The sequence below is a fragment of the Lepus europaeus genome, unplaced genomic scaffold (assembly GCF_033115175.1).
Source record: "Lepus europaeus isolate LE1 unplaced genomic scaffold, mLepTim1.pri SCAFFOLD_116, whole genome shotgun sequence".
NCBI classification, from domain to species: Eukaryota; Metazoa; Chordata; class Mammalia; order Lagomorpha; family Leporidae; genus Lepus; species Lepus europaeus.
The window spans coordinates 109,809-134,068 of record NW_026909030.1 but is presented as its reverse complement, the minus strand read 5'-3'; positions in this window follow the sequence as shown (position 1 = coordinate 134,068).

Below are 24,260 nucleotides of genomic sequence, written 5' to 3'. Positions count from 1 at the left end.
TATTTTTCCGGTTACATCCAGTCATATCCGGTAAACTGCTGTGGAAATCGGATAAAATGGACGGAGATATTCACAGTAAATATGGTTTTGGAGAAAAGCAAAATCTTTTCATTAGGCAAGTGAATAAAAAGTCATCTATACATACAGAAATATCATGTTTGTTTGCTGCAGTTCCTCTTGCTTTCTCCCTAGAAAATACGAATATGTTTAGCTGGTATATCCATGTAGAACCAATTACTGTATCCAAGCTCAAAATAAAATGTTCCCCGATAAAAAACATTCAAAAACTAAAGCCCATTGATAATATCCAGAAAACACAAACACAAAGGCTTTCACAATATTTCGGATTGAGTTAGCCAAAAAAAACCGGATATTTCTGTTTTCATTCAGTCATATCCTGACAAACTGGAGTGTAATACGTATGCAATAGACCGAGAAAATCACAGTAAAATGGTTTTGGAGAAAAGCAAAGTCTTTTCATTAGCCAAGTGCATAAAATGTCATCTATACAAACGGAAATATCATGTTTGTTTTCCGCAGTTCCTCTAGCTTTCTCCCTAGAAAATACGAATGTGTAGAGCTGGTGCCTCCATGTGGAACCATTTAGTGTTTTACCGTAGAAAATTACATGTTCCCTGATAAAAATATTCAAAACAATAAAGTCCATCGGTAGTATCCAGAAAACACAAACACAGAGGATTTCACAATATTTCAGATTGAGTTAGGAAAAACACAACCGGATATATCTGGTTTCATCCAGTCATATCCGGAAAAATTCTTTTGGAATTCGTATGCAATGGACCGAGAAAATCACAGTAAAAGAGGTTTTGGAGAAAAGCAAAGTCTTTTCGTTAGGCAAGTGCATAAAATGTTACCTATACAAACAGAAATATCATGTTTGTTTGTCGCAGTTCCTCTAGCTTTCTCCCTAGAAAATACGAATGTGTAGAGCTGGTGTCCGCATGTGGAACCAATTAGTGATTCCAACAACAAAATTAAATGTTCCCTGATAAAAACATTCAAAGAAATAAAGTCCGTGGATAATATCAGGAATACATAAACACAGAGGCTGTAGCAATATCTGGGATTGAGTTAGGAAAACACAAACAGATATTTCCAGTTTCATCAGTCATATCCGGTAAACCGGTCTGGAATCCGTATTCAATGGATGGAGATATTCACAGTAAAAATGGTTTTGGAGAAAAGCAAATTCATTTCGTTAGACAAGTGCATAAAATGTCATCTATACAATCAGAAATATCAGGTTTGTTTGCCGCAGTTTTTCTAGCTTTCTCCCTAGAAAATACGAATGTGTTCACCTGGTGTCTCCATGTGGAACCAATTACTGTGTCCAAGCTCAAAATAAAATGTTCCCCGATAAAAACATTCAAAAAAATAAAGTCCGTTGATAATAAATATTTTCTTGTTCCCTCATTTCTCTATTCTAAGCCCAACTTGTTCTTTCATTTCTCTATTCTCTTCAAGGGAGGAAACTAATTCTATTCTAAAGGAATCTGTAGGACACGCAATTTAATCTTTAGACCTTATAAAAGAGATGGCTAACATTTTTCTGTAATAGCATAGCCAAAATAAGTACTTAAATAATAATCTCATAGTAGATTCACTTTGCCATCAGCGAAGTATACAGTAAGTAGAAAAAACCTCCCTTTCAGACCAAAGGGAAAGAAAGTTTTCAAGTGGGAATATAATTTTCCTCATGGGCATTGTCTACCTTAGAAAAACTACTGCAGAGGCCGGCGTCGTGGCTCAAAAGGCTAATCCTCCGCCTTGCGGCGCCGGCACACCGGGTTCTAGTCCCGGTTGGGGCACCGATCCTGTCCCGGTTGCCCCTCTTCCAGGCCAGCTCTCTGCTGTGGCTAGGGAGTGCAGTGGAGGATGGCCCAAGTCCTTGGGTCCTGCACCCCATGGGAGACCAGGAGAAGCACCTGGCTCCTGCCATCGGAACAGCGCGGTGCGCCGGCCGCAGCGCGCTACCACGGCGGCCATTGGAGGGTGAACCAACGGCAAAAAGGAAGACCTTTCTCTCTGTCTCTCTCTCTCACTGTCCACTCTGCCTGTCAAAAAAAAAAGAAAAAAAAAACTACTACAGAACATGCCTGTGAATATAGACTTGTAGTTCAGGCCGCAGAAGATTAGAGATGGGACTTGGGCACTCCCTTGACTTGCATCCTCTGGTCTGCTTTAACACAAACCAGGAGGAAAAGAAAGCTGGGCATCAGAAGCAATGAGTGGCAGGCCTATTAATGGCTGATCTGTACAGTGATCTGCCCTCAAGGAGACCCAACAGGCCAGTCCACTGCAGTGGCTTTCAATGTGGTAAGCCTGGGCTTCAGCAGAAGTCAGCTTATGAAGAGCCCTGGTAGCTCTGCCAAGAGTTGGATCACTGGAAATGGACCTGCCCTGGAGTCGAAGGATGCCCAGGTCAGAGCCACAGATCTTATTGGCTCTAAGCTGAAAAGCCCTTCACTCAGCCCAACTTCAAAGGGACCACTGCAGCTGAGGGTTTGGTCAAGTAGGGTCAGCAACATTGCAGGCAGAACTGTAAATTTCTTGTTAGAGATGCCCCCTGCATTTACCTGGCCAGTGCTCCTCCCAGGCCAGCCAAGTAATGAAAGTCAACAGAGTGCCTTCCCCTAGGAGGTTCACACCTCCCTTAGGATATACCCAATGTGAAGAGATAGATAGGTCTGGGCCTCTGAATTTACAAGGCCTAAAGCCCACCAGATTATTATCAAGCCCCTTCTATCAGGTTCTATTTGCCTCTCAATCAGAAAAATTACTTGTAGCTTAGACAGCACCTTTCTTAGCTCCTCTAATAATGACTCTGTCCTTTGTGCTAGGCCCTGTCTAGTGCACTTGGGCCTCATTCCTTTGTAATCATAAGCTCTACTCTACCACCAATGGCTCTACTCCCAACCTGTGTGTACTGATGGTCCTCTTCCCCACTTAATGCTGTACAATTTTTCAGACCTGGTAAATGCCACTCTTAGGATCATTGGTTACTATCCTCACTCTGTCTTTTATGAACTTGTCTAAATATGATCAGAGTCGGTAAACTTGGAAGGCTTCCATAGCCTTGGAAACTCATGATGACAGCGTAGGATGGTTACAGGCGCCATAAACTAGAGTGTCAATTTGTTGGGTCAACAACAGGAGCCACTGTGCACTTGCTCCTCATGTGGGATCTCTGTCCTTAATGTGCTGTACATTGTGATTTAATGCTATAACTAGTACTCAAACAGTACGTTTCAGTTTGGGTTTCTATGTGGGTGCAAACTATTGAAATCTTCATATATACTAAATTGATCTTCTGTATATAAAGAGAATTGAAAATGAATATTGATGCAAATGAAAGGTGAGAGGGAGTGGGAGAGGAGAGGGTTGCGGTGGGAGGGAAGTTATGGGAGGGGGAAGCCATTGTATTCCATAAGCTGTACACTGGAAATTTATATTCATTAAATAACATTTTTAAAAAAAGAAAAAAATATGAAGTCCGTTGATAATATCCAGAAAACACAAACACAGAGGCTTTCACAATATTTCGGATTGAGTTAACCAAAACACAACCGAGTATTTCTGGTTTCATCCAGTCATATCCAGACAAAGTCATTAGGAATTTGGATGCAATGCAGCGAGAAAATCACAGTAAAATGGTTTTGGAGAAATGCATAGTGTTTTCATTAGGCAAGTGCATAAAATGTCATCTATACAAACAGAAATATCATGTTGGTTTCCCGCAGTTCCTCTAGCTGTCTCCCTAGAAAATACGAATGTGTAGAGCTGGTGTCTCCATGTGGAACCATTTAGTGTTTCCAAGAACAAAATTAAATGTTCCCTGATAAAAAAAATTCAAAACAATAAAGTCCATCGATAATATCCAGAAAACACAAACACAGAGGCTTTCACAATATTTCGGACTGAGTTAGCCAAAACACATGCGGATATTTCTGGTTTCATCCAGTCATATCCGGACAAAGTGGTATGGAATTCGTATGCAATGGACCGAGAAAATTACAGTACAAATGGTTTTGGAGAAAAGAAAAGACTTTTCGTTAGGCAAGTGCATAAAATGTCATCTATACAAACAGAAATATCATGTTTCTTTGTCGCAGTTCCTCTAGCTTTCTCCCTAGAAAATACGAATGTGTAGAGCTGGTGTCTCCATGTGGAACCTATTAGTGTTCCCAAGCACAAAATTAAATGTTCCCTGATAAAAAATATTCAAAACAATAAAGTCCGTGAAAAATATCAGGAATACACAAACACATGGGATGTATCAATATCTGGGATTGAGTTATCCAAAAATATCCCGGATATTTCTGGTTTCATCCAGTCATATATGGACAAACTGGTGTAGAATTCGTATGAAGTGTACCGAGAAAATCACAGTAAATATGTTTTTAGAGAAAAGCAAAGTCTTTTCGTTAGGGAAGTGCATAAAATGTCATCTATACAAACAGAAACATCATGTTTGTTTGTCACAGTTCCTCTAGCTTTCTCCCTAGAAAATAGGAATGTGTAGAGCTGGTGCCTCCATGTGGAACCAATTAGTGATTCCAAGCACAAAATTAAATGTTCCCTGATAAAAAACACTCAATAAAATAAAGTCCGTTTATAATATCAGGAAAACACAAACACAGAGGCTGTAGCAATATCTGGGATTGAGTTAGCCAAACAAAACCGGATATTTCCGGTTTCATCCAGTCATATCTGGACAAAGTGCTGTGGAATTCATATGCAATGGACCGAGAAATTCACAGTAAAAATGGTTTTGGAGAAAAGCAATTCTATTCGTTAGGCAAGTGCATAAAATGTCATCTATACAAACAGAAATATCATGTTTCTTTGTCGCAGTCCTCTAGCTTTCTTCCTAGAAAATAGGAATGTGTAGAGCTGGTGCCTCCATGTGGAACCAGTGTTTCCAAGCAAAAAATCAAATGTTCCCTGAAAAAAAAACTTTCAAAAAATAAAGTCCGTGGATAATATCAGGAATAAACAAACACAGAGTCTGTAGCAATATTTCGTAATGAGTTAGCGAAAACACAACCAGATACTTCTGGTTTCATCCAGTCATATCCGGACCAAGTGGTTTAGAATTTGTATGCAATGGGCTGAGAAAATCACAGTAATAATGCTTTTGGAGAAAAGAAAGTCATTTCGTTAGGCAAGAGCATAAAATATCATCTAAACAAACAGAAATATCCTCTTTGTTTGCCGCAGTTCCTCTAGCTTTCTCCCTAGAAAATACGAATGTGTAGCGCTGGTGTCTCCATGTGGAACCAATTAGTGATTCCAAGCACAAAATTAAATGTTCCCTGAAAAAAAACATTCAAACAATAAAGTCCATGGATAATATCAGGAATACACAAACACAGAGGCTGTAGCAATATCTGGGATTGAGTTAGCCAAAACAAAACCGGATATTTCCAGTTTCATCCAGTCATATCCGGACAAACTGGTATGGAATTCATATGCAATGGACCGAGAAAATCACAGTAAAAATGCTTTTGGAGAAGAGCAAAGTCTTCATGTTAGGCAAGTACATAAAATGTCATCTAGACAAACAGAAATATCCTGTTTGTTTGCCGCAGTTCCTGTAGCTTACTCCCTAGAAAATACGAATGTGTAGAGCTGGTGTCTCCATGAGGAACCAATTAGTGTATCCAAGCTCAAAATTAAATGTTCCCCGATAAAAAAACATTCAAGAAAATAAAGTCCGTTGATAATATCAGGAAAGCACAAACACAGAGTCTGTAGCAATACTTGTGATTGAGTTTGGCAAAACACAACCGGATATTTCTTGTTTCATCCAGTCATATCCGGACAAACTGTTGTGGAATTCGGATGCAAAGGTCCGAGAAAAGCACAGTAACAATTGTTTAGGAGAATGGCAAAGTCTTTTCGTTAGGCAAGTGCATAAAATCTCATATATACAAACAGAAATATCCTGTTTGTTTGTTGCAGTTCCTCTAGCTTTCTTCCTAGAAAATACGAATGTGTAGAGCTGGTGTCTCCATTTGGAATCAATTAGTGTTTCCAAGCACAAAATTAAATGTTCCCTGATAAAAATAACATTCAAAACAATAAAGTCCATCGATAATATCCAGAAAACACAAACACAGAGGCTTTCACAATATTTGGGATTGAGTTAGCCAAAACACAACTGGATATTTCTGGATTCATCCAGTCATATCCGGACAAAGTGGTTTGGAATTCGTATGCAATGGACCGAAAAAATCACAGTACAAATGGTTTTGAGAAAATCAAAGTCTTTACGTGAGGCAAGTGCATAAAATGTCATCTATTCAAACAGAAATATCATGTTTGTTTGCCGCAGTTCCTCTAGCTTTCTCCCTAGAAAACACGAATATGTAGCGCTGGTGTCTCCATGTGGAACCAATTACTCTATCCAAGCTGAAAATTAATTATTCCCCTTGAAAAAACATCAAAATAATAAAGCCCATTGAATATCCAGAAAAAACAAACACAGAGGCTGTAGCCATATCTGGGATTGAGTTATCCTAAACAAAACCGGATATTTCTGGTTTCATCCAGTCAGTACGGACAAAATGCTGTGGAATTCATATGTAATGGACCGAGAAAATCACAGTAAAAATAGTTTTGGAGAAAAGCAAAGTCGTTTCATTAGGCAATTGCATAAAAAGTCATCTATACAAACAGAAATATCATGTTTGTTTGTCTCAGATCCTTTAGCTTTCTCCCTAGAAAAAACGAATGTTTAGAGCTGGTGTCTCTATGTGGAACCAATTACTGTATCCAAGCTCAAAATTAATTATTCCCCTAGAAAACACATTCAAAACAATAAAGTCCTTTAATAATATCCAGAAAACACAAACACAGAGTCTTTCACAATATTTCGGATTGAGTTAGCCAGAACACAACCGGATATTTCTGGATTCATCCGGTCATATCCGGAAAAACTGGTGTGGAATTCGTATGCAATGGACTGAGAAAATCACAGTAAAAATGGTTTAGGAGAAAAGCAACGCATTTTCGTTAGGCCACTGCATAAAATGTCATCTATACAAACAGAAATATCATGTTTATTTGCCGCAGTTCCTCTAGCTTTCTCCCTAGAAAATAGGAATGTGTAGAGCTGGTGTTCCCATTATGAAACAATTAGTGTTTCAACTGTACAAAATTAAATGTTTCCTGATAAAAACATGCAAAACAATAAGTTCATCTATAATATGCAGAAAACAAAATCACAGAGGCTGTAGCAATATTTTGGATTGAGTTACCCAAAAGACAACCGGATATTTCTGGTTTCCTCCAGTCATATCCGGACAAACTGGTGTGGAATGCGTACGCAATGGACCGAGAAAATTACAGTAAAATGGTTTTGGAGAAAAACAAAGTCCTTTCGTAAGGTAAGTGCATAAAATGTCATCTATACAAACAGAAATATCATGATTGTTTGCCACAGTTCCTCTAGCTTTCTCCCTAGAAAATATGAATGTGTAGAGCTGGTGTCTCCATGTGGAACCAATTAGTGTTTCCAAGCACAAAAATTAAATGTTCCCTGAAAAAAAACATTGAAAAATATAAATTCCATGAATAATATCAGGAATACACCAACACAGATGCTCTATCAATATTTCGGATTGAGTTAGCCAAAACAGTACTAGATATTTCTGGTTTCATGCAGTCATACCCGGACAAACTGGTGGGGAATTCGTATGAAATGGAAAGAGAAAATCACAGTAAATATGGTTTTTGAGAAAAGCAAAGTATTTTCGTTAGGCAAGTGCATAAAATGTCATCTATACAAACAGAAATATCATGTTTGTTTGCCGCAGTTCCTCTAGTTTTCTCCCTAGAGAATACGAATATGTAGAGCTAGTGTCTCCATGTGGAAACTATTAGTGTTTTGCAGCACCAAATTAAATGTTCCCTGATAAAAAAACATTCAAAACAATAAAGTCTGTGGATAATATCAGGAATACTCAAACACAGATGCGGTAACAATATCTGGGATTGAGTTAGCCAAAACAAAACCGGAAATTTCCTGTTTCATACAGTCATATCTGGACAAACTGGTGTGGAATTCGTATGCAATGAACCAAAAAAATCACAGTAAAAATGGTTTTGGAGAAAAGCAAAGTGTTTTTGTTAGGCAAGTGCATGAAATGTCATCGATACAAACAGAAATATCATGTTTGTTTGCCGCAGTTCTTCTAGCTTCCTCCCTAGAAAATACGAATGTGTAGAGCTGGTGTCCCCTTGATGAACCAATTAGTGTTTCTACGGTACAAAATTAAATGTTCCCAGATAAAAACATTCAAAACAATGAAGTCCATCGATAATATAGAGAACCAAACACAGAGGTTTCACAATATTTTGGATTGAGTTAGCAAGACACAACCAGATGTTTCTGGTTACATCCAGTCATATCGGGATAAAGTTGTTTTGGAATTCATATGCAATGGACCGAGAAATTCACAGTACAAATTGTTTTGGAGAAAACCAAAGTCTTTACATTAGGCAAGTGCATAAAATATCATCGATACAAACCGAAATATCATGTTTGTTTGCCGCAGTTCCTCTAGCTTTCTCCCTAGAAAATACGAATGTGTAGAGCTGGTGTCCCCATGATGAACGAATTAGTGTTTCAAGGGTACAAAATTAAATGTTCCCTGATAAAAACATTCAAAACAAAAAATTCCATCGATTATATCCAGAAAACACAAACACAGAGGCTTTCACATTATTTCAGATTGAGTTAGCCAAAACACACCGGATATTTCCGGTTTCTTCCAGTCATATCCGGACAAAGTGGTTTGTTATTCGTATGCAAGGGAATGAGAAAATCAGAGTAAAAATGGTTTTGGAGAAAAGCAAAGTCTTTTCGTTAGGCAAGTGCATAAAATGTCATCTATACAAACAGAAATATCATGTTTGTTTGTGGCAGTTCCTCTAGCTTTCTCCTTAAAAAAAAGGAATGTGTAGAGCTGGTGTCTCCATGTGGAACCAATTAGTGTTTCCAAGCAGAAAGTTAAATGTTCCCCCAAAAAAAACATTCAAAACAATAAAGTCCGTAGATAATATCAGGAATACACAAACACAGAGGCTTACCAATATCTGGGATTGAGTTAACCAAAACAAAACCGGATATTTCTGGTCATCCAGTCATATCCGGACAAAGTTGTGTGGAATTCATATGTAGTGTACCGAAAAAATCAGAGAAAAATGGTTTTGGAGAAAAGCAAAGTCTTTTCGTTGGGGAAGTGCATAAAATGTCATCGATACAAACAGAAATATCATGTTTGTTTGCCACAGTTCTTCTAGGTTTCTCCCTGGAAAATACGAATGTGTAGAGCTGGTGTCCCCATGATGAACCAATTAGAGTTTCCATGGTAGAAAATTAAATGTTCCCTGATAAAAACATCAAAACAGTAAAGTCCATAGATAATATCCAGAAAACACAAACACAGAGGCTATAGCAATATTTCGAATTGAGTTAACCAAATCATAACTGGAGAATTCTGATAACTCCCAGTCATATCAGTACAAAGTGGTTTGGAATTCGTATGCAATGGACCGAGAAATTCACAGTAAAAATGGTTTTGGAAAAAAGCAAAGTCTTTTCGTTAGGCAAGTGCATAAAATGTCATCGATACAAACCGAAATATCATGTTTGTTTGCCGCAGTTCCTCTAGCTTTCTCCCTAGAAAATATGAATGTGTAGAGCTGGTATACCCATGATGAACCATTAGTGTTTCTACGGTACAAAAATAAATTTTCCCTGATAAAATTATTCAAAATAATAAAGTCCATCGATAATATCCAGAAAACACAAACGCATAGGCTATAGCAATATTTGAGATTGTGTTAGCAAAAACACAACCTGATATTTCTGGTTTCATCTAGTCATATCCGGACAAAGTGGTTTGGAATTCACATGCAATGGACCGAGAAAATAACAGTAAAAATGGTTTTGGAGAAAAGGAAAGTCTTTTCATTAGCCAAGTGCATAAAACGTCATCCATACAAACAGAAATATCATGTTTGTTTGGCGCAGTTCCTCTAGCTTTCTCCTTAGAAAATACGAATATGTTCAGCTGGTGTCTCCATGTGGAACCAATTACTGTATCCAAGCTCAAAATAAAATCTTCCACGATAAAAAACATTCAAAACAATAAAGTCCATTGTAATATCCAGAAAACACAAACACAGAAGCTGTAGCAATATCTGGGATTGAGTTAGCTAAAACAAAACCAGAGATTTCTGGTTTCATCCAGTCATATCTGGACAAACTGGTGTGGAATTCATATGCAATGGACCAAGAAAATCACAGTAAAAATGGTTTTTGAGAAAAGCAAAGTCTTTACGTTAGGTAAGTGCATAAAATATCATCTATAAAAACAGAAATATCATGTTTGTTTGCCACAGTTCCTCTAGCTTTCTTCCTAGAAAATACGAATGGGTAGACCTGGTATTCCCATATGAAACAATTAGTGTTTCAATGGTACAAAATTAAATGTTCCCTGATAAAAAGATTCAAAACAATGAGTCCATAGATAATATCCAGAAATCACAAACACAGAGGCTTTCACAATATTTCGGATTGAGAAAAAAAAAAGCACAACCGGATATTTCTGTTTTCCTCCATTCATATCCGGACAAAGTGGTGTGGAATTCGTATGCAATCGACCAAGAAAATCACAGTAAAATGGTTTTGGAGAAAAGCAAAGTCTTCTCGTTAGGCAAGTGTATAAAATGTCATCTATATAACCAGAAATATCATGTTTGTTTGCTGCAGTTCCTGAAGCTTTCTCCCTAGAAAATACGAATGTGTAGAGCTCGTGTCTCGATGTGGAAACAATTACTGTATCCAAGCTCAAAATAAAATGTTCCCCGATAAAAAACATTCAAAAAAATAAAGTCCGTGGATAATATCAGCAATACACAAACACAGAGGTTGTAGCAGTATCTTGGATTCAGTTAGCCAAAACAAAACTGGATATTTCCGGTTTCATCCAGTCATATCCGATGAACTGGTGTGGAATTTCTATGCAATGGACTGAGAAAATCACAATAAAAATGGTTTTGGAGAAAAGCAAAGTCGTTTCGTTAGGCAAGTGCATAAAATCTCATCTATACAAACAGAAATATCATGTTAGTTTCCCACAGTTCCTCTAGCTTTCAACCTAGAAAATACGAATATGTAGAGCTGGTGTCTCCATGTGGAACCAATTACTGTATCCAAACTCAAAATAAAATGTTCCCTTATAATGCATTCAAAACAATAAAGTCCATTGATAGTATCCAGAAAAAACAAACACAGAGGATGTAGCAGTATCTGGGATTGTGTTAGCTAAAACAAAACCGGGTATTTCCTGTTTCATCCGGTCATATCTGGACAAACTGGTGTGGAATTCTTATGCAATGGACCAAGAAAATCACGGGAAAAATGGTTTTGGAGAAAAGCAAAGTCTTTTCGTTAGGCAAGTGCATCAAATGTCATCGATACAAACAGAAATATCATGTTTCTTTGCCGCAGTTCCTCTAGCTTTTTCCCTAGAAAATAAGAATGTGTAAAGCTGGTGTCCCCATGATGAACCAATTAGTGTTTCAACGGTACAAAATTAAATGTTCCCTGATAAAAACATTCAAAACAATAAAGTCCATCGATTATATCCAGAAAACACAAACACAGAGGCTTTCACATTATTTCAGATTGAGTTAGCCAAAACACACCGGATATTCTGGTTTCATCCAGTCATATCCGGACAAAATGGTTTGTTATTCATATGCAAGGGAATGAGAAAATCAGAGTAAAAATGGTTTTGGAGAAAAGCAAAGTCATTTTGTTAGGAAAGTGCATAAAATCTCATCTATACAAAAAGAAATATATGTTTGTTTGTGGCAGTTCCTCTAGCTTTCTCCTTAAAAAATAGGAATGTGTAAAGCTGGTGTCTCCATGTGGAACCAACTAGTGTTTCCAAGCACAATATTAAATGTTCCCCCCCAAAAAAAAACATTCAAAACAATAAAGTCCGTTGATAATATCAGGAATACACAAACACAGAGGCTGTAGCAATATCTGGGATTGAGTTAACCAAAACAAAACCGGATATTTCTGGTCATCCATTCATATCCGGACAAAGTTGTGTGGAATTCATATGAAGTGTACTGATACAATCAGAGAAAAATGGTTTTGGAGAAAAGCAAAGTCTTTTCGTTGGGGAAGTGCATAAAATGTCATCGATACAAACAGAAATATCATGTTTGTTTGCCGCAGTTCTTCTAGGTTTCTCCCTGGAAAATACGAATGTGTAGAGCTGGTGTCCCCATGATGAACCAATTAGTGTTTCTATGGTACGAAATGAAATGTTGCCTGATAATAATATTCAAAGTAATAAAGTCCATCGATGATATTCAGAAAACACAAACACAGATGCTTTAACAATATTTCGGTTTGAGTTAGGCAAAACAAAACCGGATATTTCCGGTTTCATCCAGTCATATGCGGACAAAGTGGTGTGGAATTCGTATGCAATGGACAGAGAAAATCACAGTAAAAATGGTTTTGGAGAAAAGCAAAGTTTTTTCGTTGGGGAAGTGCATAAAATGTCATCTATACAAACAGAAATATCATGTTTGTTTGCCTCAGTTCCTCTAGCTTTATCCCTTGAAAATATGAATGTGTGCAGCAAGTGTCCCCATGATGAAAGAATTAGTGTTTCATAGGTAAAAAATTGAATGTTCCCTGAAAAAAAAAACATTCAAAAAATAAAGTCCATTGATAATATTCAGAAATCACAAACACAGAGGCTTTAGCAATATCTGGGTTTGAGTTAGCCAAAACAAAACCGGATATTTCCGGTTTCATCCAGTCATATCCGGACAAAGTGGTGTGGAATTCGTATGCAAGGGACCAAGAAAATCACAGTAAAAAATGGTTTTGGAGAAAAGCAAAGTCTTTTCGTTAGGCAAGTGCATAAAATGTCATCTATACAAACAGAAATATCATGTTTGTTTGTTGCTGTTCCTCTAGCTATCTCCGTAGAAAATACGAATGTGCAGAGCTGGTGTCTCTATGTGGAACCAATTTGTGTTTCCAAGGACAAAATTATATGTTCCCTGATAAAATACATTAAAAATATGAAGTCCGTGGATAATATCAGGAATACACAAACACAGAGGCTGTAGCAATATTTCAGATTGAGGTAGCCAAAACAAAACCGGATATTTCTGGTTTCATCCAGTCATATGCAGACAAAGTGGTGTGGAATTCGTATGCAATGGACCGAGAAAATCACAGTACAAATGGTTTTGGAGAAAAGCAAAGTCTTTTCGTTTGGCAAGTGCATAAAATGTCATCGATACAAACAGAAATATCATGTTTCTTTGCCGCAGTTCCTTTAGCTTTCTCCCTAGAAAATACGAATGTGTAGAGCTGTTGTCTCCATGTGGAACCATTTCTGTATGCAAGCTCAAAATAAATTGCTCCCTGACAAAAAACACTCATAACAATAAAGTGCATTGATAATATTCTGAAAACACAAACATAGAGGCTGTGGCAATATCGGGGATTGAGTTAGCCAATACAAAAATGGATATTTCCGGTTTCATCCAGTGATATCCGGACAAACTGGTGTGGAATTCGTATGCAATGGACCAAGAAAATCACAGTACAAATAGTTTTGGAGAAAAGGAAAGTCTTTTCGTTAGGCAATTGCATAAAATGTCATCTATACACACAGAAATATCATGTTTGTTTGTCGCAGTGACTCAACCTTTCTCCCTAGAAAATACGAATGTGTAGAGCTGATGTTCCCATGATGAACCAATTAGTGTTTCAATGGTACAAAATTAAATGTTCCCTGATAAAAACATTCAAAACAATAAAGTCCGTTGATAATATCCGAAAAACGCAAACACAGAAACTTTCACAATATTTCAGATTGAGTTAGCCAAAACACAACCGGATATTTCTGGTTTCATCCAGTCATATCCGGACAAACTGGTGTGGAATTTGTATGCAATGGACCGAGAAAATCACAGTATAAATGGTTTTGGAGAAAAGCAAAGTCTTTTTGTTAGGCAAGTGCATAAAATGTCATCTATACAAACATAAATATCATGTTTGTTTGCTGCAGTTCCTCTAGCTTTCTCCCTAGAATATACGAATATGTAGAGCTGGTGTCCCCATATTTAACCCATTAGTGTTTCAAGGTAAAAAAATAAATGTTCCCTGATAAAAACATTCGAAACAATAAAGTCCATCGATAATATCCAGAAAAAACTAACACATAGGCTGTAACAATATCTGGGATTGAGTTAGCCAAAACAAAATCGGGTATTTCCGGTTTCATCCAGTCGTATCCGGTAAACTGGTGTGGAATTCGTATGCCAGCCGCAGTAAGCTTTCCCGCCAGAGCGCCACGGAAATCCCTCTGACCATGCTGCCCCTGGCCGAGACGGAGAAGTTGATCCGCGAGAAGGACGAGGAGCTGTGCCGCATGCAGGAGATGTTGGAGAAGATGCAGGCCCAGATGCAGCAGAGCCAGGCTCAGGGCGAGCAGTCAGACACTCTCTTTGGACCACCATCCCGGCCCTGACTTACCTCGGCTCTGCCTTCTGTCTGCCTCTCGTCCAATACCGGGTCCTACACTGCCCAGTCCTATGCCCAGAGCCCCCTGCCAGCAGACCCGCCCAGGCTTCCGCTTTGTTGCGGGCTCCCGGGCCAAACTCCTGCCTCTCCCCAGGCCCAGAGTCGGGGGACCGAGAAAATCACAGTACAAATGGTTTTGGAGAAAAGCAAAGTCTTTATGTTAGGCAATTGCATAAAATGTCATCTATACAAACAGCAATATCATGTTTTTTTGCCGCAGTTCCTCTAGCTTTCTCCCTGGAAAATACGAATGTGTAGAGCTGGTGTCCCCATGTGGAACCAATTAGTGTTTCCAAGCACAAAATTAAATGTTCCCAGAAAAAAACATTGAAAAATATAAAGTCCATGCATAATATCAGGAATACACAAACAAAGAGGCAGTAGCAATATCTGGGATTGAGTTAGCCAAAAAAAACCCGGATATTTCCGGTTTCATCCAGTAATATCTGGATAAAGTGGTGTGGAATTTGTATAAAATGGAACGAGAAAATCACAGTATAAATGGTTTTGGAGAAAAGCAAAGTCTTTTCGTAAGGGAAGTAGATAAAATATCATTGATACAAACAGAAATATCATGTTTGTTTGCCACAGTTCATCTAGATTTCTCCCTAGAAAATACAAATGTGTAGAGCTGGTGTCTTCATTTGGAACCAATTAGTGTTTCCAAGCACAAAATTAAATGTTCCCTGATAAAAAGCATTGAAAACAATAAAGTCCATGGATAATATAAGGAATACACAAACACAGAGGCTGTAGAAATATTTCGGATTGAGTTAATGAAAACACAACCAGATATTTCTGGTTTCATCCAGTCATATCCGGACAAACTGGTTGGAATTCGTATGCAATGGAAAGAGAAAATCACAGCAAAAATGGTTTTGGAGAAAAGCAAAGTCTTTTCTCTACGCAAGTGCTTAAAATGTTATCTATACAAACAGAAATATCATGTTTGTTTGCCGCAGTTCCTCTAGCTTTCTTCCTAGAAAATATGAATGTGTAGAGCTGGTGTCTCCATGTGGAACGAATTAGTATTTCCAAGCACAAAATTAAATGTTCCCTGATAAAAAAAAAACTTCAAGAAATAAAGTCTGTTGATAATATCAGGAATACACAAACACAGAGGCTGTAGCAATATCTGGGATTGAGTTAGCCAAAACAAAAGCGGATATTTCTGGTTGCATCCAGTCATATCCGGACAAAGTGGTGTGGAATTCGTATGCACTGGACCAAGAAAATCACAGTAAAAATGGTTTTGGAGAAAAGCAAAGTCTTTTCGTTAGGCAAGTGCATAAAATGACATCTACACAAACATAAATATCATGATTGTTTGCCGCAGGTCCTCTAGGTTTCTCCCAAGAAAATACGAATGTATAGAGCAGGTTTCCCCATGATGAACCAATTAGTGTTTCTACGGTACAAAATTAAATGTTCCCTGATAAAAAACATTCAAAACATGAAAGTCCATTGTTAATATCCAGAAAACACAAACACAGACGCTTTCACAATATTTCGGATTGAGTTAGCCAAAACACAACCAGATATTTCTGGTTTCTTCCAGTCATATCAGGATAAAGTGGTGTAGAATTCGTATGCAATGGACCAAGAAAATCACAGTAAAAATGGTTTTGGAGAAAAGCAAAGTCTTTTCGTTAGGCAAGTGCATAAAGTGTCATCTATACAATCAGTAATATCCTGTTTGTTTGCCACAGTTCCTGTAGCTTTCTCCCTAGAAAATACGAATGTGTGGAGCTGGTGACCCCATGATGAAACATTTAGTGTTTCTACGGTACAAAATTAATTTTTTCCTGATGAAAATCATTAAAAACAATGAAGTACCTGGATAATATCTGGAATACACAAACACAGAGGCTGTAGCAATATCTGGGATTTAGTTATCCAAAACACAAGCAGATATTTCCAGTTTCATCCAGTCATAATCCGGACAAACTCATGTGGAATTCGTATGCAGTGGTCTGAGAAAATCACAGTAAATATGGTTTTGGAGAAAAGCAAATTCTTTATGTTAGGCAAGTGCATAAAATGTCATCTATACTAACAGAAATATCATGTTTATTTGCGGCAGTTTCTCTAGATTTCTCCCTAGAAAATTTGAATATGTCCAGCTGCTGTCTCCATGTGGAACCAATTACTGTATCCAAGCTCAAAATAAAATGTTACCCTATAAAAAATATTCAAAACAATAAAGTCCGTTGATAATATTCAGAAAACACAAAACAGAGGCTTTCACAATATTTCAGATTGAGTAAGCCAAAACACAACTGGATATTTCTGGTTTCATCCAGTCATACCCAGACAAAGTGGTGTGGAATTTGTATGCAATGGACGGAGAAAATCACAATACAAATGGTTTTGAGAAGAGCAAAGTCTTTTCCTTAGGCAAGTGCATAAAATGTCATCGATACAAAGAGAAGTATCATGTTTGTTTGCCACAGTTCCTCTAGCTTTCTCCCTAGAAAATACGAATGTGTGGAGCTGGTATCCCCATGATGAACCAATTAGTGTTTCTACGGTACAAAATTAAATCTCCCTGATGAAAAACATTAAAAACAATGAAGTCCATTGATAATATCCAGAAAACACAAACACAGAGGCTGTAGCCATATCTGGGATTGAGTTAGCCAAAACAAAACCGGATATTTCCAGTTTTTTCATCCAGTCATGTCAGGACAAATTGGTGTGGAATTCGTATGCAATCAACCGAGAAAATCACAGTACAAATGGTTTTGGAGAAAAGCAAAGACTTTTCATTAGGCAAGTGCATAAAATGTCATCTATACAAACAGAAATATCATGTTAGTTTCCGCAGTTCCTCTAGCTTTCTCCCTAGAAAATACAAATGTGTAGAGCTGGTGTAACCATGATGAACCAATTAGTGTTTCTACGGTACAAAAATATATGTTCCCTGATAAAAACATTCAAAACAATAAAGTCCATCGATAATATCCAGAAAACACAAGCACAGAAGTTTTCACAATATTTCGGATTGAGTTAGCCAAAACAAAACCAGATGTTTCCGGTTTCATCCAGTCATATCCGGACAAACTGGTGTGGAATTCATATGCAATGCACCGAGAAAATCACAGTAAAAATGGTTTTGGAGAAAAGCAAATTCTTTTCTTTAGGCAAGTGCATAAAATGTCATCTATACAAACAGAAATATCATGTTTGTTTGTGGAAGTTCCTCTAGCTTTCACCCTAGAAAATACGAATGTGTAGAGCTGGTGTTTCCATGTGGAACCACTTACTGTATCCAAGCTCAAAATAAAATGTTCCACAATAAAAAACATTCAAAACAATAAAGTCCGTGGATAATATCAGGAATAGACAAACAAAGGCTGTAGAAATATCTGGGATTGAGTTAGCCAAAACACAACAGGATATTTCCGGTTTCATCTAGTCATATCCGGACAAAGAGGTGTGGAATTCGTATGCAATGAACCGAGAAAATCACAGTAAAAATGGTTTGGAGAAAAGCAAAGTGTTTTCGTTAGGCAAGTGCATAAAATGTCATCTATACAAACAGAAATATCATGTTTGCTTGCCACAGTTCCTCTAGATTTCTCCCTAGAAAATACGAATGTGTAGAGCTGGTGTCTGCATGTGGAAACAATTAGTGCTTCAAAGCACAAAAATAAATATTCCCTGATAAAAAAAATTCAAAACAATAAAGTTATCGATAATATCCAGAAAGCACAAACACAGAGTCTTTTACAATATTTTGGATTGACTTAGCCAAAACACAACCGGATACTTCCAGTTACATCCATTCATATACGGACAAACTGGTGTGGAATTTGTATGCAATGGACCGAGAAAATCACAGTAAAAATGGTTTTGGAGAAAAGCAAAGACTTTTCGTTAGGTTAGTGCATAAAATGTCATCTATAGATACAGAAATATCATGTTTCTTTCTCGCAGTTCCTCTTGCTTTCTCCCTAGAAAATACGAATGTGTAGAGCTGGTGTCTCCATGTGTAAACAATTAGTGTTTCCGAGATCAAAATTAAATGCTCCCTGATAAAAACATTCAAAACAATAAACTCCGTGGATAATATCAGGAATACACAAACATAGAGGCTGTAGCAATATCTGGGATTGAGTTAGCCAAAACAAAACTGAATATTTCCGGTTTCATCCAGTCATATCCGGACATACTGGTGTGGTATTCATATGAAGTTTACCAAGAAAACCACAGTAAAAATGGTTTTGGAGAAAAGCAAAGTATTTTCGTTAGGAAAGTGCATAAAATATCATCTATACAAACAGAAATATCATGTTTGTTTGCTGCAGTTCCTCTAGCTTTCTCCCTAGAAAATAGGAATGTGTAGAGCTGGTGTCTCCATGTGGAACCAATTAGTGCTTCCAAGCTCAAAATAAAATGTTCCCTGCTAAAACACACTCAAAACAATAAAATCCATCGATAATATCCAGAAAACACAAACACAGAGGCTATAGCAATATCTGGGATTGAGTTAGGCAAAAAACAGCCAAATATTTCTGTTTTCAAACAGTCATATCCGGACAAACTGGTGTTGAATTCGTATGCAATGGACTGAGAGAATCACCGTAAAAATGGTTTTGGAGAAAAGCAAAGTCTTTTCGTTAGGCAAGTGAATAAAATGACATCGATACAAACAGAAATATCATGTTTGTTTGCTGCAGTTCCTCTAGCTTTCTCCCTAGAAAATACGAATATGTAGCACTGGTGTGTCCATGTGGAACCAATTACTTTATCCAAGCGCAAAATAAAATATTTCCCAATAAAAAACATTCAAAACAATAGAGTCCGTTAATAATATCCAGAAAATACAAACAGAGAGGCAGTAGCAATATCTGGGATGGAGTTAGCCAAAACAAAACCGGATATTTCCGGTTTCATCCAGTCATATCCGGACATACTGGTGTGGAATTCATATGAAGTTTACCACGAAAATCACAGTAAAATTGATTTTGGAGAAAAGCAAAGTCTTTTCGTTAGGCAAGTGCATAAAATGTCATCTATACAAACAGAAATATCATGTTTGTTTGCTGCAGTTCCTCTAGCTTTCTACCTAGAAAATACGAATGTGTAGAGCTGGTGTCTCCATGTGGAACCAATTAGTGCTTCCAAGCTCAAAATAAAATGTTCCCTGATAAAACACATTTAAATCAATAAAATCCATCGATAATATCCAGAAAACACAAACACAGAGGCTTTCACAATATTTCGGATTGAGTTAGCCAAAACACAACCGGATATTTCTGTTTTCATCCAGTCATATCCGGAATAACTGGTGTGGAATTCGTATGCAATGGACCGAGAGAATCACAGTAAAAATGGTTTTGGAGAAAAGCAAAGTCTTTACGTTAGGCAAGTGCACAAAATGTGATCTATACGAACAGAAATATCATGTCTGTTTGTCACCCTTCCTCTAGTTTTCTCCCTAGAAAATACGAATATGTAGCGTTGGTGTCTTCATGTGGAACCAATTACTGTATCCAAGCTCAAAATAATATGTTCCCTGATAAAAAACATTAAAAACATTAAAGTTCCTGGATAATCTGGAAACACAAACACAGAGTTTGTAGCAATACCTGCGAGTGAGTTAGCCAAAACAAAACCGGATATTTCCAGTTTCATCCAGTCATTTCCGGACAAACTGGTGTGGAAGTCATATGCAATTGACCGAGAAAATCACATTAAAAAAGATTTTGGAGAAAAGCAAAGTCTTTTCGCTAGGCAAGTGCATAAAATGTCATCTATACAAACAGAAATATGTCTGTTTGTCCAATTCCTCTAGCTATCTCCCTAGAAAATATGAATATGTAGAGCTGGTGTCTCCATGTGCAACTAATTACTGTATCAAAGCTCAAAATAAAATATACCCCGAAAAAAACTTCAAAAAATAAAGTCCTTGGATAATATCAGGAATACACAAACACAGAGGCTATAAAAATATCTGGGATTGAGTTAGCCAAAACAAAACCAGATATTTCCCATTTCACCCAGACACAACCGTAGAAACTGGTGTGGAAATCGTATGCAATGGACCAAGACAATCACAGTAAAAATGATTTTGGAGAAAAGCAAAGTCTTTTCGTTAGGCAATTGCATAAAATGTCATCGATACAAACAGAAATATCACGTTTGTTTGCCGCAGTTCCTCTAGCTTCCTCCCTAGAAATTATGAATATTTAGAGCTGTTGTCTCCATGTGGAACCATTAGTGTATCCAAGCTCAAAATAAAATGTTCCCCGATAAAAAACATTCAAAACAATAATGTCCCTGGATAATATCCAGAAAACACAAACACAGAGGCTGTAGCAATATCTGGGATTGAGTTAGCCAAAACAAAACCGGATATTTCCGGTTTCATCCAGTCATATCCGGACAAACTGGTGTGGAATTCGTATGCAATGGACGGAGAAAATCACAGTAAAAATGATTTTGGAGCAAAGCAAAGTCTTTACGTTACGCAAGTGCATAAACAGTCATCTATACAAACAGATATATCATGATTGTTTGACGCAGTTCCTCTAGCTTTCTCTGTAGAAAATACGAATGTGTAGAGCTGGTTTCTCCATGTGGAAACTATTAGTGTTTTGCAGCATAAAATTAAATGTTGCCTGAAAAAACATTGAAAACAATAAAGTCTGTGGATAATATCAGGAATACACAAACACAGAGGCTGTAGCAATATCCGGGATTCAGTTTGACAAAAGAAAACGGATATTTCCTGTTTCATACAGTTATATCCACACAAACTGGTGTGGAATTCCTAGGCAATGGAGTGAGAAAATCACAGTAAAAAAGGTTTTGGAGAAAAGCAAAGTCATTTCGTTAGGCAAGTGCATAAAATGTCACCTATACAAACAGAAATATCATGGTTGTTTTCTGTAGTTCCTCTAGCTTTCTCCCTAGAAAATACGTATGTGTAGAGCTGGTGTTCCCATTACGAAATAATTAGTGTTTCAACGGTACAAAATTAAATGTTCCCTGATAAAAACATTCAAAACAATAAGTCCATCGATAGTATCCAGAAAACATAAACACAAAGGCTTTCACAATATTTCGGATTGAGTTAGACAAAACACAAACGGATATTTCCAGTTTCATCCAGTCATATCCGGACAAACTTGTGTGGAATTCATACGCAATGGACCGAGAAAATCACAGTAAATTGGTGTTGGAGAAAAACAAAGTCTTTTCGTTAGGCAAGTGCATAAAATGTCATCTAGATAAACAGAAATATCATGTTTGTTGCAGTTCCTCTAGCTTTCTCCCTAGAAAATACGAATGTGTAGAGCTGGTGTCTCCATGTGGAAACAATTAGTGTTCACAGCACAACATTAAATGTTCGCTGACAAAAAACATTCAAAACAATAAAGTCCGTGGATAATATCAGGAATACAGAAACACAGATGCTTTCACAATATTTCGGATTGAGTTAGCCAAAACACAACCGGGTATTTCTGGTTTCATCCAGTCATATCCGGAATAACTGGTGTGGAATTCATATGCAATGGACCGAGAAAATCACAGTAAAAATGGTTTTGGAGAAAAGAAAAGTTTTTCGTGTGGCAAGTGCATAAAATGTCATCTATAATAACAGAAATATCATGTTTGTTTGCCGCAGTTCCTCTAGGTTTCTCCCTGGAAAATATGAATATGTTCACCTGCTGTCTCCATGTGGAACCAATTAGTTTTTCCAAGCACAAAATTAAATGTTCCCTGAAAAAAACATTGAAAAATGTAAAGTCCATGCATAATATCAGGAATACACAAACACAGAGGCTGTAGCAATATCTGGGATTGAGTTAGCCAAAACAAAACCGGATATTTCCGGATACATCCAGTAATATCCGGACAAACGTGTGGAATTCATATGCAGTGGACCGAGAAAATCACAGTAAAAATGGTTTTGGAGAAAAGCAAAGTCTTTTGGTTAGGCAAGTGCATAAAATGCCATCTATACAAACAGAAATATCATGTTTGCTTGCCGCAGTTCCTCTAGCTTTCTCCCTAGAAAATACGAATGTGTAGAGCTGGTGTCTCCATGTGGAACAAATTAGTGATTCCAAGCAAAAAATTAAATGTACCCGATAAAAATCATTCAATACAATAAAGACCGTGGATAATATCAGGAATACACAAACACAGAGGCTGCAGCAACATCTGGGATTGAGTTAGCTAAAACAAAACCGGATATTTCCGGTTTCATCCAGTCATATCCAGACAAAGTGGTGTGGAATTCGTATGCAATGGACCGAAAAAATCACCGTAAATTGGTGTTGGAGAAAAACAAAGTCTTTTCGTTAGGTAAGTGCATAAAATGTCATCGATACAAACAGAAATATCATGTTTGTTTGCCGCAGTACCTCTAGCTTTCTCCCTAGAAAATACGAATGTGTAGAGCTGGTGTCTCCATGTGGAAACAATTAGGGTTCACAGCACAACATTAAATGTTCGCTGACAAAAAACATTCAAAACAATAAAGTCCGTGGTTAATATCAGGAATACAGAAACACAGATCCTTTCACAATATTTCAGATTGAGTTAGCCAAAACACAACCGTGTATTTCTGGTTTCATCCAGTCATATCCGGACAAACTTGTGTGGAATTCATATGCAATGGACCGAGAAAATCACAGTAAAAATGGTTTTGGAGAAAAGAAAAGTTTTTCGTGTGGCAAGTGCATAAAATGTCATCTATAATAACAGAAATATCATGTTTGTTTGCCGCAGTTCCTCTAGGTTTCTCCCTGGAAAATATGAATATGTTCACCTGCTGTCTCCATGTGGAACCAATTAGTTTTTCCAAGCACAAAATTAAATGTTCCCTGAAAAAAACATTGAAAAATGTAAAGTCCATGCATAATATCAGGAATACACAAACACAGAGGCTGTAGCAATATCTGGGATTGAGTTAGCCAAAACAAAACCGGATATTTCCGGATACATCCAGTAATATCCGGACAAACGTGTGGAATTCATATGCAGTGGACCGAGAAAATCACAGTAAAAATGGTTTTGGAGAAAAGCAAAGTCTTTTGGTTAGGCAAGTGCATAAAATGCCATCTATACAAACAGAAATATCATGTTTGCTTGCCGCAGTTCCTCTAGCTTTCTCCCTAGAAAATACGAATGTGTAGAGCTGGTGTCTCCATGTGGAACAAATTAGTGATTCCAAGCAAAAAATTAAATGTACCCGATAAAAATCATTCAATACAATAAAGACCGTGGATAATATCAGGAATACACAAACACAGAGGCTGCAGCAACATATGGGATTGAGTTAGCTAAAACAAAACCGGATATTTCCGGTTTCATCCAGTCATATCCAGACAAAGTGGTGTGGAATTCGTATGCAATGGACCGAAAAAATCACCGTAAATTGGTGTTGGAGAAAAACAAAGTCTTTTCGTTAGGTAAGTGCATAAAATGTCATCGATACAAACAGAAATATCATGTTTGTTTGCCGCAGTACCTCTAGCTTTCTCCCTAGAAAATACGAATGTGTAGAGCTGGTGTCTCCATGTGGAAACAATTAGGGTTCACAGCACAACATTAAATGTTCGCTGACAAAAAACATTCAAAA